This window comes from Ziziphus jujuba, chromosome 3, assembly GCF_031755915.1.
Source record: "Ziziphus jujuba cultivar Dongzao chromosome 3, ASM3175591v1".
Lineage (NCBI taxonomy): Eukaryota > Viridiplantae > Streptophyta > Magnoliopsida > Rosales > Rhamnaceae > Ziziphus > Ziziphus jujuba.
Window position 1 is genome coordinate 13,953,995 of NC_083381.1, and position 17,412 is coordinate 13,971,406.

Here is a 17,412-nt window from a genome sequence, read left to right on the forward strand (position 1 = left end):
TCTAAATTTTTTTCAGAAATATATTTTTTATTTCTATTTTATTTATTATATTACTTTTTATGGTTATAAACAAATATATATATATATAATTAATTTTTGATATAACTATTAATAACTATCAAACAATTGAAAAATGATATATGGTAATAAGTTTAAAATAAACAAAATATTTGATTTTATTTTATTTATCAAGTATATAATATATATTTACATATATATAGTTTTTTAATTAAATATATTTTAAATATTTTTACATATATAAATATGGTTATATGAAAATTAATAAAGATATTTTTTATTTGGATATAAAAACATAATATTATAAATAATAATTGTTAAACATAGCAAAATAATATTTATTATCAAAACAAATAATTTTATTTTATTTTATTACCAATTAATGTATATTTTTATTATCATATTGGATGGACAGTTTAAAAAGACTAGATTTTGATAAAGTATATTTGGATTAATGAGGAAGATCTTGGAGATCATTACCAGTAATGCAGTTATTATACTTTTTAAATTATATGTATTATTATTATTATTATTATTATTATTATATCATCTGATATTATGTTATGTAATTTAGAAATAATACATTATTATAATAATAGAATTGCAATATTTATTGCATTCAATAACTACATATATCAATAATTTTGAAATAAAATTAAAATAAATAAAATATTTAATTTAATTTTATTTAACAAAAAAATCAAATATATTTGGCTATAAATAAGTCAAATAGATTTTAATTATAAGATTGATCTCCTTATTTGATCTTCTTAAATATATATGTAACCATAAATAAATTAGTAATGAAATTGATCTCTTTGTTTGGTAAAAAATATTTATATAATAAATGATTTTGTTATTATTACTAAATATATTTTATTTAAAATTTCCATATACTAATACATATTCATATATGTATATTAATAAATTGAATTACATTATAAAATAATACAATTAAAATAAAGTAACTAATAATGATATTGTTCTCCTTACTAAAACATTTAAGTTAAATAATGTATTTTTTTAAATGTTTTTTAAAAAATGTTTAAAATGTATGCAAATAAACATATATATATATATATATATATATTATCATAATATGAAGATTATATTTTAAAAACAAAATTAAATATATATATATATATATATATAAAAGTCATTTTAAGCATTTGTTTTCTATATTAACATAAATATATATATATATATATATATATATATATATTCTTAGTAAATAATAAAAAATTTAAAATTCAAAAAACAATAATAAAGAATATTGTTTGTGTATATTTAAATTTGGGTATATTAATTTTATATAATTATAAGAAAACATTAAAAAAAATTTATAATTTATATATAAATATTTTATTAGTTTTTATGTTTATTTTATTGCAAAATAACAAGATTTTATATGCAATTATTGAAAATGAGATTAGTCTCCTTATTTTATTATATAATAAATATATTATTTTTATTAAATATATTTCACGTAAAATTCTATATACTAATATATATTCATATATTTATATGTAATAAATAAAATTTCAATATTCTAATATATCGATTTCAATTGTAAGATTAATACTCTTATTTAATATATTTAAAATATATATAACTATAAATAAATTAATAAGATTGAGCGCCTTATTTATTTTCTTTTTGAAAATTTTAAAAGATAAAGAAAAAAATTATATATGTAATAAAAAAAATTTTATTATTAAAATATTTCACAAAATAATATCATAAATTAATACATATTCATATATGAATATGTAATCAATGTAATTTTATTATAAAATAATAAAATTAAAATACAATAACTAATAATGAGATTTATTTTTTTACCAAGAAATTTATGATGAATAATATATTTTTTTAATATTTTTCAAAAAATATTTAAGATGTACGTGTATATATATATAGATATATATATGTATGTTAACAAAAGATATATATATATATATATATATAATTCTTCTATGGTTAGAACAGTCCTGATGCGGTTCAAGGAAAAAAGCGATGTTTTTTTGGAAAAAAAGCGATGTTTTTTTGGAAAAAAAAACTCACATTTTCTTTCATACAAACTAAGAAAAGGCGATGCTTTTTTTCAAAGACTTTGGTCTTTTCCCTTGGTCCACATCAGGACCATCCTGATAATAGAATTATCCTATATATGGATGTATGTATATATATATATATATAAATATATGTTTAAGATGTACATATATAGATGTACTTATATATATTAATATGTTTTAAGTTGCATTTAGAAGATAGTTTTAAAATTATAATAATATATATATGGTCAATAATAATTGGAACTTCATTATAAAATAATAAAACTAAAATACGGTAACAAATAATGAGATTTATTTTTTTATCCAAAAATTTATAATAAATAATGCATTTTTTTAATTTTTTCCAAAAAATTGTTAAGATGTACTTATATATGTATATATGTTAACAAAGGGAAAAAATGCTTAATAGGACCTATATATCTATATCTATATCTATATCTATATATATATTAAGTTACATTTAAGATTATATAATCTTAAAATTATGATAATATATATATATATATATAGATGGTCAACTATCATGTATATTTTATTTTGTCAATGATAATTCATCAAAACATTCTCTTCATTATGATAATATATATATGTATATATATGGTCAACTATTAAGTATATTATGATTATATATATATATATATATGGTCAACTATTATGTAGATTATGATAATATATATATATGAGCCAAATTTTCAATTTTTTCATCTTTAATTATTAGGACATCAAAACATTCTCTTCATTTTTTTCATCCATACAAAAGGATCAGACAACTCCCCTATCGTTTAAAAAAAAAAAAATTTGAAAAATTCAATCCAACTGTAAATAAGAAAATAGTTTAGTCCAACATCCATTCTTTATCCATTTGTATAGATAAAACAATTAAAAAGATTAAAGTTTAGAATACCCATAAACACATACTTTTGCATGAGGCACCTATACTAAAAGTGGTGGAGAATATGAGTTTCAACTTAGCTTGGAAAAGGTAACCAATTTTTTTTTTTTTTTTGGGGCTTATTTTTATGTTTATATTATTTAGATTTCTTATCACATTTCTATCCATTACAAATTTTGGTTGTGCTTGCCTTTGAACTTCTTTATTTTTTGACCCTTAGCAATAAAGATTATTTGAATACATCAAAAAAAAAATACGGATAGCATAAAAGTTAGGTTTTATTCTAATTTATACATATGCGATGGAAATAATCAATAATTAGAATATGAGGATGATAATTGTAATAGTATTTGATAAGAGCATGATAAATATTATCATTGTTTTATAAGAAAAATGTGAAACGCAATGGCTGGAATACTTTTATTTTTAACAAATTTTTATTAGATAAAAGTATTACATAAATGTTAGATTTATTAATAATATATATCGATATATATATATACATATAAGTATATATTATTGTCCAGATGTCAGCAAGAATAAGTTGACGATGGATAGAAAACAGAGTTAGGTATATCCAATGGTGTAGAAGACATATTTGGGAATGTTAGGCCTAACAAAATATTTAAACGTGAAAACCACCATCCCTATTGTCAGGGCAATAATATCAGATAAGACACCTACATTTCTCTTTTTCTATTTTTCCATTATTATATTATTCAACAAATATTCACAAAATGAAAAAAAAAGATGGTAAGATGTGGTGGTTGTTTGTTTCTCTCCAAAATGAATGGGGATGTAATAAATGAAATTTTATTATAAAATAAAAATGTTAAAATATGGTAATTAATAATAAGATTGATATATTTATTAAAAAATTTAAGATGAATAATGTTCTTTTCAATATTTTTCAAAAAATATTTGAAATGTGCTTTTATATATATATATATATGTGCGTGTGTGTGTGTGTGGGTGTGTGTGTGTGTGTTAACAAAGAAAACGAATGCTCAAAAAGATTTTGATACATATATATATATATATATATATATTTAAAGTTAGTTTTAAAAGGTAATTTTAAAATTATTATATATATATGGTAAACAATATTGTACTTATATATATTCATACCATCTTCTCAGTAAAAATAAAAATACAAAATACAAAATCAATGATAAAAAATATGGTATGTATATACTCAAATTTATGAGTGTATAGAATTTATATATTTATAAGAAAACATTAGAAAAAAGATTTTATTATTAATATATATATATATATATTTTTAGTTTATTATGGATTTAACATAGAAATTTCTTTAAGGATTTAACATAAAAAAATTAATTATTTGTAAAAAATTAAAAAATATACTTAAATTTCAATTTGAATTCCATAAATGGAAAATATTATATAAATATATATGAATCTAAATTTGGATTTGAATTTAAATTTTATAAATGGAAAAAATTAAATAGGTAAACATTTTATAATTTGAATTCCATAAATAACTTATCTTATAAGGTAAAAATAATTTTATAAGATATATTATAATGATAATGATAATAATAACAATAAATAAATAAATTACATTATTAGTATTTAATGTATATGGAAATTAATTATTTGCAATAAATCAAAAGATACTTTTGAATTTGAATTTTATAGATGGAAAAAATTGAATTTAAATTAAATTATATAAATGTATTTAAATTTGAATTTAAATTCCACAGTTGGAAAAAAAATTGGATAAGAAAATTCTATAGATGAAAAAAATTAGATAGATAAATATTTTTTAATTTGAATTATATAATTGAATAATATTATATATGAAGGTCAAATTTATATTTATTAACAAATTTTTATAGTATAAATTGAAAAAAAAATTCAAATATACTTATTAATAATAAAACTTTAAGTAGATTTTCAAATATAATTAATTATTATGGATTATTTTTAAAATCTATATATTATGATTACACATGATATATATTTCGTATGATATATATATATATATATGTATACTAAGTTGAATTCTTAGCATAAAAACAAACTTTCATTTAATTTAAGAAGAAAATTTGCTACTAAAACATCGAGAAAGAGCAAAATTGAGTATTGACTGCAAAACCCCGCAAGCCTAACAACACAGCTAGGAGTAAAACGTTCAAAAGTAAAGAAGTTATAAAAATAAACTTTCATGTTATTTTCTTCGTTTTGGTTCTCTTCTCCATGTTTGGCTTCAAACATTTTAACCTCAAACGATGAAACAAAGTCTTCAAAAGCAGTCATTAGACCATCGTCCAAGGTAAAACTAAGATTAAAAAGAAAAAATATTTATATCATATCGTTGACAATAATTAATCAACGGGAGGGAATTTTGTAAAACATAATTCCTAAGCAGGAAAAAAAATAATAATAATACTTGAGAGTGCTAAATGAAAACCATGAAAAATGGAGTCGTCTAAATGTATTTAATGAAAATAATAATATTAATAATATTAAAGGGTACAACTGCATTTACGAAGGAACGATGACAGTTGGTTTGAATAGTTTATTTCAATAATAAATAAAATAAACAAATAGAAAAGTAAAAAGTCAATTTTCTCTTAACTTTCTCATACAATATGAGTTGGAGACAACTACTTTTAAACGTGACAAGTGTCAAGTAATTTCACCAGAGGAAAAAAAAAAAAAAAAAAAAGGGCAAAAAGATACATGTCAAGTGTCAAATGGAAAAGTATTTTTTCGGAAAGTAGCCATGTAAATGGTTTTTTGAACAATAGTAAAAAAAAAATTTTAAAAAAAAAAAATTAATCATTTTGGAATAAAAATATTTTTGATAAAATTGAAAATTATATAATATATTTTTTTTTATCATTTTCTTCTTCTTTTATATAGCCATTTATGTTTTGTGCAAGGATTTTTCTAACAAGCCACAAATACTCTTTGCATCTCATCTCCTCTCATTTTTATTTTCTTGTATTTTATTATATTTAAAATCAAACTCAGGTAAAAATTTTATCTTTTTTCTTATTAGATGAAACTAAGAAAATACATGTTTTTTTTTTTCTTGTATTTTTTGTTAGTTTTGAAATTTTTAAGCTTTTTATTTAATATGGGTATGCAAGAAATTAATTTATGAGCTATTATATATGAGTTTAAAGATATTTAGGTGGCATATGATTTGAAAATGGAGAAAAATTTGTGTAAAATTGAAAAATTATGAAAAACAGTAAAAACGGAGAAAATTTGGCGAAAAAGATGAACTCTCGCCATTTTCCTCCAGTTTGTCGGTTTTTGCAAGTTTTCCTCTAATTTTTTTTCCAATTTCTGCCAGTTTTCAGCTAGTAGGAAAAAGCTATATTTGGAGAAAAAAAAAAACAGAATCAACTTTTTTAATATAGTTAATATGTTTGTTTAGTATTATTCAAATTTTTATATATTTATTGATTTAGTTTAACGTTATTCATTTAATTTTGTAGTAAAATGGAAGATGATGATATTGTAATTATGGTTTTATACAATGGAACATTGGTACAAAATGATGATGGTAATTGGGAATATCGAAATGGTAAAAATATAATGGTTTCCGTTGGCAAGAGATGCGCAAAATCAGAGTTAGAGAATGAGATTTTCAATTCTATTGAAATAGATCGAAATGAATATTTGCTAAAGCTAAAATGGATATATGGACGATGTGCAGAAAAGTTGGATCCTATAGAAATACGCTGTGATAGGGATGTGAGATGCTTTCTTCAAGAAGTGAGGAATGGAAGGATGACAATGATGTGACCTACATTGTATGTTGAGGTGATTTCGAAAGTTGAACATGTATCTAGAAATGTTCATCAAACAGCCTTTGCTTCGGATAGTGGGAGTAATCTTCATTCTTTTTCTTATCCTCCAATTGGCATTTGTCTACCACAAGTTTCTGGTACTGAACCTATTCAGGCTACATCTAAGGAAATTATGGTTCAAGAAACTCAGTTTAGAGATCAAGTTGATGTTCGTGGGTGTCAGGACCCGTCCAAAATTCCTCATCGGAACCCTAGACAAGCCCTGATCTCAAGGAAACCCTACCGGACCCTCCAATGGAAAATTCGGCAGAACCTCATCTAAGGGTTGGACTTACCACAAATTTTCTGCACTGAAAACACACTTCTATATTCATCCCCTTATTCCTCCCACATTACTACAATTTGATTCCACAAATTACAGCACTTTAAAATACATAACAGTAAATTAGTGCGTAATTAATAACTAAATATCCAATACAATATACAGAGCATTATACAAATATATGTGGAATTAATACAATGACAGATAAAGAAGCAATACAAGATGAAGAGGAAAAAGGGAAGAAATGCTCCTTGGACTTTCGGCAATGAACTGAGACGTCGGGCTCACCCCGGACGATCAACGTCTCCCAACCTGGATCTAGGAGAACGGAATTTAAAAATATGAGATGCTAATCATCTCAGTGAGTGACCCTATCTACTGTACACTTTTAATATTAATAATATAACAATAAAAGGAATTTAATTAATCAATACCATACAATTAAATAAATAAATAATAAATATTTGAAAGTAATAATTTCTCTCAAAACCCTCACTATTCACTCCATTGGAAATGTTCCCCTTTTAAAACATTTTTGCAAAACCCGATTATTCTTATGCCCAAAAATCAAGGAATCGTTAATTTAATAAATAATAATTAAATAACCCAAATATAAATAAAATGTAATAAAATATAATAAATAATTTTAGAACACTTTAGGGTTTGAAATTTCTATCTGAAAATTTATACTTGACGTACCACACCATATACCAGTGATGCCCTCCGATACCCAGTATCCCGAGCACCGACTGGCGGGAAGGTTAAAGAGAGAAACTTGCATACGGCGCTTCGGCGTCCCGACAGCGCCACTGCTGAAACAGTCATCCTGGCCACGGAGGGAGGCGGCTATGACCAATATCATACTTGTCTGCCCTCGGTACAATGGGAACTCACGAGAGACATAATAACTTGCGCGCTAACCACATATACAGCCAGAACACCAATACTGTATGGGTGCGTCTAAAATAATAACCCAATTTTCTAAAAATTACCGTGGGAATTATACCATTTTTCAAACTCACCATCCCACATTTTCCTTAGCATTTCCGGTACAAAACCACCGATAACAATATACAAATAATTTTTCTCGTAACACGAGGTCCAACAAATAATGTTCCTCAGGCATAATTATAAAAATTGAAACCACTAATTTAAACCAATAATGCCCAAAAATAATATTAAAATCTAGATACAATTAATTAATGAAAATACCTTGCTCATGCATAATAAATACAATTAAATCACAATAAAATAATAATCGGAAATTTCTTAATAACCCAAAATTCCGTTTAGCATCAATGGGTATATATATATATATAAATAAAATAATATTTTTTTCCTAATTATATTTAAATTCCACCATATAAGCATAATTCTAGATATCAAATTAACACGACATAAATATAATTAATCACCCCAAAATAATTTTAAAGGTGGATCACTCACTTGGAGCACGCAATTAACCTAAGATCCTCCATGGGATCAATTCCACGAGGCACACGTGCTCCTAAAACAACAATTCACACACAGTCAAATAAATTAATATTTTATTCGGGTAAATAATACCCGGTACTCGGGGGGACTAACGCAAACATTAACCAAAATTGACGAATAATATACCCAAATGAAGCTTAAATGACGAGGATTACGAATCCGGTCTTACTTCCCGGAGATCGGACCCGAGGTGGCCGGAATCTTGTCGGAAAGCTTTCGTCCTTTAGAGCCTCGAATCTCCCAAAACATCGCGAATTGGAGGAAAAGGACCCCGGATTTGGATTCAGGGGGTCGAAATTAGTCGGGAGGGACCGGCGGTGCAACTGGGTACTCGCCGGAACTGGATTTTCCGGCGAACCGCCCAATCCCACCGGAAACCGTCGTCGCCGGTGGCGCGTCCGGTGGCTGGTGGCCGAGATTTTTGAGGGTTTTGTAGATCAATGGGAGAGGGTTCCAACGGGACCAGCGGTGAGGCAAACGGAGGCCGGACGGCGAAGAGATCTGGGTTTGAAGATTTTCGGCCCCTTGCCGGAAAATGCTCCGATCCCAACGCGTTATCGGCCGGTTGGCCTCGAGATTTGGGTGGTCGGTCGGAATTGAGGAGGCAGAGGTAGTGGGGTGGCACGTGTGGGGAAAGTGTGGCCGGAAAACGGCTAAGTGGCGGTGGCCGGTGGTTTTCTCTCTCTCTCTCTCTCTCTCCCCTCTCTCTCTTTCTCTTTCCTCACCCGCCGTTTTGCCAAAATAAAAGCCACCGTAGGTGACACTATTCACCCACGTGGACCTCTCAGATGTCGACACGTGGTATCACTGTTCACTTTAAGCCAGATGTATTCAAATATTACAGTAGTCGGAAAACTTCACACGTTCATGACTTTTTAACTAGATGTCCAATTTAAGGGTGCCACTAGTCTATGAACTCGTATTGATGAGCAATTTACAACCATACAAAAGTCAAAGCAAAATTCTACAACCATAAAAAGTCAACTTTTGGCACCTTTTGGACACTTTGAATCTCGACTTGTTTTACCCATAACTTTCAAACCGTAGCTCCATTTTTGACGTGCTACTAGTCTACGAACTCGTGCCAACGTGTACTTCGTAACGGTACCTCAGTCAACCTAGAATTCCATCTGAGTCAAAAAATCAACTTTTGACCCCTTTTGTCAATGGTCAACGGTCAAAGTCAATCGTCAAGGTCAACCTCAATCAAAGTTGGAAAATTTCTGTTGTACTTTGGGACGGGGTGTTACAGTGGGGCCTGGATATCATTTAACACCCACGAAGGAGTTGATGTTGGAGGTGCCTATGCTGAACGGTTTCCTAACGATGAGGAGTATGAGCAGTTGCATAATATTGATCATGATGAGAATTACAATGAAGCAGGGGATGATGTTGATCATAATGATGTATATTTTGATCATGAGTTACCGAACAATGATAATGATATGCATCCTGAAATGAACAATGAAGGAGTTGATGATATTAGGGTTCATCGTGCTACAAGTGACCACATATCATCGAGCAACAGAAATGGTTCTATGGCCATATTTTTGTCAAAGTTCACTGGCTGTGAGAGCATAGTAGTTGGACAATTATTTCGCAACAAACGTGACTTACAGAATAAACTGAGTATCTATTGCATGCGTGAAAATAAGGAGTTCAAGGTGACACGGTCAACTACACAACGGTATGAGGTTGTATGCTTGGAAAATACTTGTAAATGGCGACTACGTGCAACCACATTTAAAAATGAAGAAATATTTATTGTGAGAATTTTTGATAATGTACACAATTGCTCGTTAGATATCGTGCATCGAGAACATAAACAGGCCAGTAGCTGAGTTATCGGGTAATATATCAAATATAAATATGAAGGTATTACACATGTTTACAAACCCAAAGAAATTCAACATGATTTTTTGCAGAAATATGGGGTGAATATAAGCGACAACAAAGCATGGAAAGGTAAAGAGTATGCACTTAACAGTATTAGGGAGTCTCCAGAGGAGAATTTTGCTAAGTTGCCTGCCTACTATTATGAGTTAGTGTCGAAGAATCCTGGGACTTTTACACGTATCAAAACAGATGATAATAACAATTTTGTATATTTCTTTAAGGCGATTAGAGCCATAATTAGGGGATTTAAATCCCACATAAGATCCGTGTTGGCTGTTGATGCAACTACGTTGAATGGGAAATACAAAGGGTATATGTATATTGCATCGGGCATGGATGGCAATAATCAAATATATCATTTGGCTTTTGGCATTGGAGATGGAGAGAATGAGCAAGCATATATATGGTTTTTCCAAAACCTCAAGGATGTCATTAGAGATTTGTCGGATTTGGTCTTTGTGAGTGATAGACACCCCACTATTGAAAGGGTATTATGCAAAGTTTTTCCCAATACACACCATGCGTTGTGCACATACCATATAAGCAGAAATATTAAAGGAAATGGACTTGCGAAAGATGAAAAAATAATACAATGTTTCATGCTCGCAGCTATGCATATTTGGTTGAAAATTTTGAGTTTTGTACGGGGCAAATTGAGGCAAAAAACAGTAAGGCTGCCCAATACATTCGATCATATGACCCTATAAGGTGGGCACGTTCTCTTTCTCCATGTAGAAGATACACTATCATGACCACCAATATTGCAGAAAGCTTGAACAGTATTTTGCTAGATGTTAGAAAGATGCCAATAGTAGCATTAATTAAGTACATACCGGATTTACTACAAAGGTGGTTTTATGAGCGAGGTACTGCAAGTGCAAAATTAACGAAGCCTGTGACTGACCATATGGAAGAGCAACTCAAACTACGAAATTTGGAGTCCATCGGACTACGTGTGAAAGCCATTAATATGCATGAATTTCTTGTGGAAGGTGGGAGTTTAAGGGATACAGTTAATCTCCAATTAAAAACATGCTCATCCAAAGTCTTCGATCTTGATCAATATCCTTGTGATCATTGTATTACCGCTTGCAGAGACTGCAAAATTGCTCCTTATGGCATGTGTTCTCATTACTACACCACGGATGCATATCGTGCAGCTTATGCTGAGTCCATTTACCCTGTGTTAGATGAAAAACAGTGGCATGCCCTGGATGACGTGGCAAGTCGTATTGTTCTTCCACCAAGATAGACAGGTAGGCGAGCTGCTAGGCCGAGGATGCAACGCATACCATCTGAAGGTGAAGATGTTATTGGATGTAGATGTAGCCAATGTGGTGGTGTTGGACATTATAGGCAGAGATGTACGAATCCATTGTCTTATGCTTCGAATTAGAAAGTTTTAATTTAGTGTTATGGTTTAATATATTTTGATAATTATTTCATATCTTGGATATTATATTTTCTACTCCACGGTGGAAGATTTATTAGTAATCTTTTTTTTTTTTTTTGAATTTAATCCCAAATGAAAAAAGGCTTTCTGGAGTTGATTTTAAATCTTTAATTTACATCTCATTTTATGAAATGTCCAAATGATTTTGAAAAGAAAAATAAATATATACCATTTTTTCTTTTCTTTAAAATGGTTATTGATTTTAAATGTCAATACATTTTTTGTTAAATCCATCTTCATTTTATATAATATTTGTCTCCACTCTCAATTTTTTTACCCTACTATTAACTTAAATAATCTATTAGAAATTGATCTTCCAAGTGGAGGAAATTAGTTTCTGATAGGAGTAAAAATTATTTATCGATTTCCGCTTGGAGGAATTTTTTTCCAGCAGGAGGAAAACGATTTCCACATGGAGGAAAAATTTTCCACCTGATGGAAAATTATCCAGAGGCTTCAATTGATCTCCATATAAGATTTCCGATTGGAGAAAAATTTTTCCTCCAGGAGGAAAAGTTTTCCGCCTAGAGGAAATATTTTCCGCCCAGAGGAAATATTTTCCGACAAGCGGAAAATTTTTTAGAATCCGCAATTAAGCTCGTAAGACGTTTGTGGATAATGGAATTCTAATAAATAAACATGGCACATTTTCTATAAGGTCAATTAGTTATCCTTACATCAATAACATATCGTTATCTTTGTTAAATGAACATTATAAGCCACCATTATCTTTACAATTAAAAGTCTAATATAATAAAGAATATGCATCTATAAACATGATAAAAGGAAAGAAAAATGCATCACCATCCAGCTCATATACTTAGTTCTTTGTTGTAAGCCTCATATGCATACTTCCTCCTAAAGAACTTTATGTCATCTTGTGTGAATGTCAATGGTAATCTAGCATGTAAAAACTCGATGGTCTTGAGTGTAAACATGCCACAATCATCACTACAAAAAAACAGTTATTATAACATATATTAGTATTATTAGAACCATATTCAATAGTTAATATTTATTTAACAAACATGTATATATTAAGGGGCTTTACCCGTTACTTTGCTGAGGGGAATTTTGTGCCAATTCACATGTAAACTCATCAACGGAGTCTATAAGATCCATCTGCTGCTCATAAAAGGATGCAGACCGCAGTAAATAAGGTAACATAATGCATAATTTCTGGAAATAAACTTCTTCTCTGTTTCGATTGCCAGCCTTATCTGAGTCATATACAGTCATATGAAGCTCTTTCAAGTCCACGTGCCCTACAAGCCAATGTATGTTACGCTTGTTTAGTAGAAACAACAACTGTCAATATAATACATGATTTCAGTTAGCACAACAAATAAAGGAAGGCACATGAATAAATGAATAGTTAACATTACACAATTTGGACATATATATTGTACATGATTTATGCATTTCCATGGCTTTGACTCTTTTATTCGTATCCCCAATACATATTCTTGCATTGCATATGAGAATTGGAAATTAGATGGATTGGCGAGGAACTTTCCATAACACTCCTCAATGTATAGCTACAACAAAATAAACACATATAGGACACCTGGCCTTTAATACTTCATTACTTACCCAAAATCCTCCATCTATCACCTCAAAACTAGGATAAAAAACATCAGGGAATCGATTGGCATGTACACGAAATAAGTAAGGCAGGACGTCCATATGCTGTATTGAAAGACGAGTTAATTTTAAATTACAACAACGCAGTTGAACGACTATCTATGGAATTTATCAAATTATAAAATAAAAATCTTGATCGAAAAATACTTAAATCGTGATTCAGCCACTTCTCACTGGTTATAAACAATTGGAAAAAGTCTTTACCCGCAGACAAAATGTCCATATCAACCTTTGTTGCCCAACCGGACTTCATAAATTGGTCAAAATTTTTTACAAGTTGCGTGGGTATTGGTTTGTATAGGTCAAACTTCAAAGTAGAAGATGCACCGGGTAAAGTGCGCTGTAGTTTTTTCCGCAAGCCTCCAACACTGTAAGGAGTTGTAATAGCTGTTGCCGCCTTCCTATCCCGCCTCCCAATATCTATTCTTTGCTTAGCAGCTGCTACCTTTCTTGCACGTCTCCCAACTGGAAACTTTGATGGAAACACTTTCTCGATAATCTTAACACTTGGTCCTGCATCGTCTACAATGGATGGACGTGACTGTCTATCAACGGGGGTCGTATCGGAACCAAACTCTTCTTTATTTTCATCCCCTTCAACGTCTTTTGCCATCCCATCTCCCAACCCATCAGCACCAACTCCCATTCCTTGGTGCTTCATTAACATATCAAGCTTGCTATCCAAACTTGCAAACTCTCTAAGCATGGTAATTCTTAAATCCTTAATGTCTTACCGTACATTAGCCACTTCACCTTCAAGGATAGTTAATCTCTCTCTCAAAGGTACCTAAAAGAAACAATAATGATTAGTACTTGCAATAATAAAAAATATAAACATTCATACAATTTATTCAAACCTCATCATGGGATGGAGTCGTTGGAGGTTGGGATGGAGTTGATGGTTTAACACGAACATGAGTAGCAACTCCTGCAATCGATGATGAAGGCAAGTCTGTCGGCTTATCTCCCATTCGCCGCCTCCCTCCTTTACCCTTACTTTTCACAGACGCCTGCTTTTGTTTCTTACTTCTTCCACTACTTGTAAGTGGAACACCTTCATCTTTTTCACCATGACTTCCCTGTGGTGGCTTGTCTCAGACAGCAGGTGCAACACTGTATTGAGTAGTGTCATGATGTACATCGCATGTAATTTTGCAAATATATGCATGCTCAAATTCAATTACATTCATTAAGCCATGAATGGGATACTGCAAAAGACAAAAAAGATTATCATCAAGGGATTATTAAGTAATACTAATATTACTACAAATACTGCAAAAATCTATAAATAATATTACTATGTTGGAATGCATATTTATATATATATTTGTACATATAAGTGGAAGAACTCATATACTTACATCACGATGATCAAAGAGTTCAGTGGCCTTCTCAAATCTTGGCACTTGTGTAACACCCCGTACCAAAAATATACATGATTAAACAAGTTTAACCATATTTACTAAGTTTGACCAAGTGAACAATATATGGGTTTAAGTTGACTTTTTCAATAGCCAATATTTTTGGTTTGACTAAGGTACCATTGTGTAGATCTCGTCGATACGAGTTTATAGACTGGCGGCAAGCCAAATTCTGAGTTACGGATAAAAAGTTATGGTTCTGAAAAGTTTTAAGCATAAGTTTTAAATCAATGTCCAAGCCAGTCCCCAGTTTTTGTCTGTTAGTGACCCAAGGCTTTATATAAGCCTAGGTAAGCATGTCAAACAGGAAACAAAGCCCAAAATACTCATTTCTTCCCTAAAACCCGAGAAATTCTCTCCTCAGAATCATGGGTCCGAACTGGATCATTTCAACCCGTTTACCGTTGAACCGGGTCACCGCCGTTTTGCCCATTTCTGGCCAACCACCACTTACATGCGCCAGCCAACTAGAAAGGTCATTTCAAGGCGAAGTCCACGGCGGTCGGTAAGGTGGGTCGCCGGATTTTCTCATTTCAGGCCAACCCATACACCTTTTCCATTATTTTCGATCCCTCTGAGCTCATTTCCATGGTTATTTTGTCCAAATTCCTCACCGTTTGAAAGATCCGACAACGGAAAGTTTGGCCGATGATTCAACAGTGTTTTCCGGCCATGGGAGGAAACTTTGGACCAAGGTGAGCATACTGATGAGTTCCTTGTCTCTTGGGCTTTCCGTCAATATAAAGTTTGTGAATTTTGGAGGTCATTTGATAATTTTTCCATTTTTGGATCAATTAGTTAATTTTCGGATAAGTTGGGGACTGTATTTGGACAAAAAATTGGTCAAATTAGTTAAAATTGGAGTTGAATTAGTGAAATTGGATATTATTAGGACCCATTAGGTGGTTCAATTTTGAAATATTAGGCTTCGGGTGAAAATTCCCAATTTTGGGTACAGGATCCTAAGGACACGCGGTATAATTGGACTGTCCGGTGTCCAATTTATGCAATTTTGTAGTACTGTAAATTATTTTGAGATATTTGGATTATACAAGTGTCTCTGGTTTAGTTGTTCGGAGCCTGAAGAATATTTTATTATATTACAGGCACTCGAGTTGAGCCTGGAGGCGATCCTGTAGAGAAGCAGGCTTGAGCATCTACAATACTATGAGTGGTTATTAGTTTTAAAAATATTTTGGGTATATAGTAGAATATATATATGTGGTTTGAGTATTTTACTTATACCTATCGTTTGATTTGAATGTTCATTCTATGGATACATGAGGATTTGCTTTTACATATATGTGTTCTCATTTTATGTGACTTTTGATAATATTTTAAGTGATTTTCCAATTTCAATGGGTCCATAAATGGACTTGTAGTATTTAAATATCTTGGTAATTAAATTGAGATTTTAAATCATTTTGGAAACTATTTGGTTTGAGAAAGCAGATTAAAAATCAAATGAGTTTAAGCATGATTAAATACTTCAAAACTTATGGTGCTTATAATCGGTTTATGGTGAATATATTTCACTATGGTATTTTTTTATTTTAGTAAGAAATCATGATTTGAAGTTTTTTTTTTTGAAATATTTAGACAAGCAGTTGAGCGTGAATATTAAGTTATGATTTATGATACGGTAAGATACTATATCGGTTATTTTAAATTGATGTACCATATAGTACCAGAGTTTGGTTTAATATTATATTACAGCACGCTGGGTTTACCACGGTGCCATGAGGTTGGTTCCTTCTAACGGTTATCTATTATTACCACAAACTGTGAAGTCGGATTTATCTGACGGTTTATTATTATTACCACGATGCAATAAGGTTGGTATCATCCAATGGTTTATTATTGCCACGGACCGTAAGGTTGGGTACGTCCTGATGGTTATTTATTATTTCCACGACACTGTTCATATATTGAGGGTCGTGAGGTGGGTGTATCCCACGATTTACAGATTGGAACATCGTATGGTACATTGTATATGTTTGTATATATTGCTGATTTACAAATATTGTGGTGATTTCTGCATTTTCATATTTATTTGGTGGAACTATATTTATTATATTTTATGCTCAAATGTTTATATCTTGATTTGAGACATTTCATAATATTATAATGATCGTTCATTCATACTTTTGAGCATCGGTTTTTATGATATTAATTGGGGTACAAGTTTGGGTTTTGTGAAATGATTTTTAAACGGGAAATTTTTCAAACGAGTGAAACGAGAGGTCTTGAAAGAAAGATTTTTCAAAAATAAATCATTATTTTTCTATTATACTATGCCACTCACTGAGATTTCTTTATCTCACGTTTTATTATTTTAAATTCGTTCTCCTAGGCCCAGACAGCTAGTAGCAGTCTACCTCGTGCACAGTTTATCATTTTGTTCCT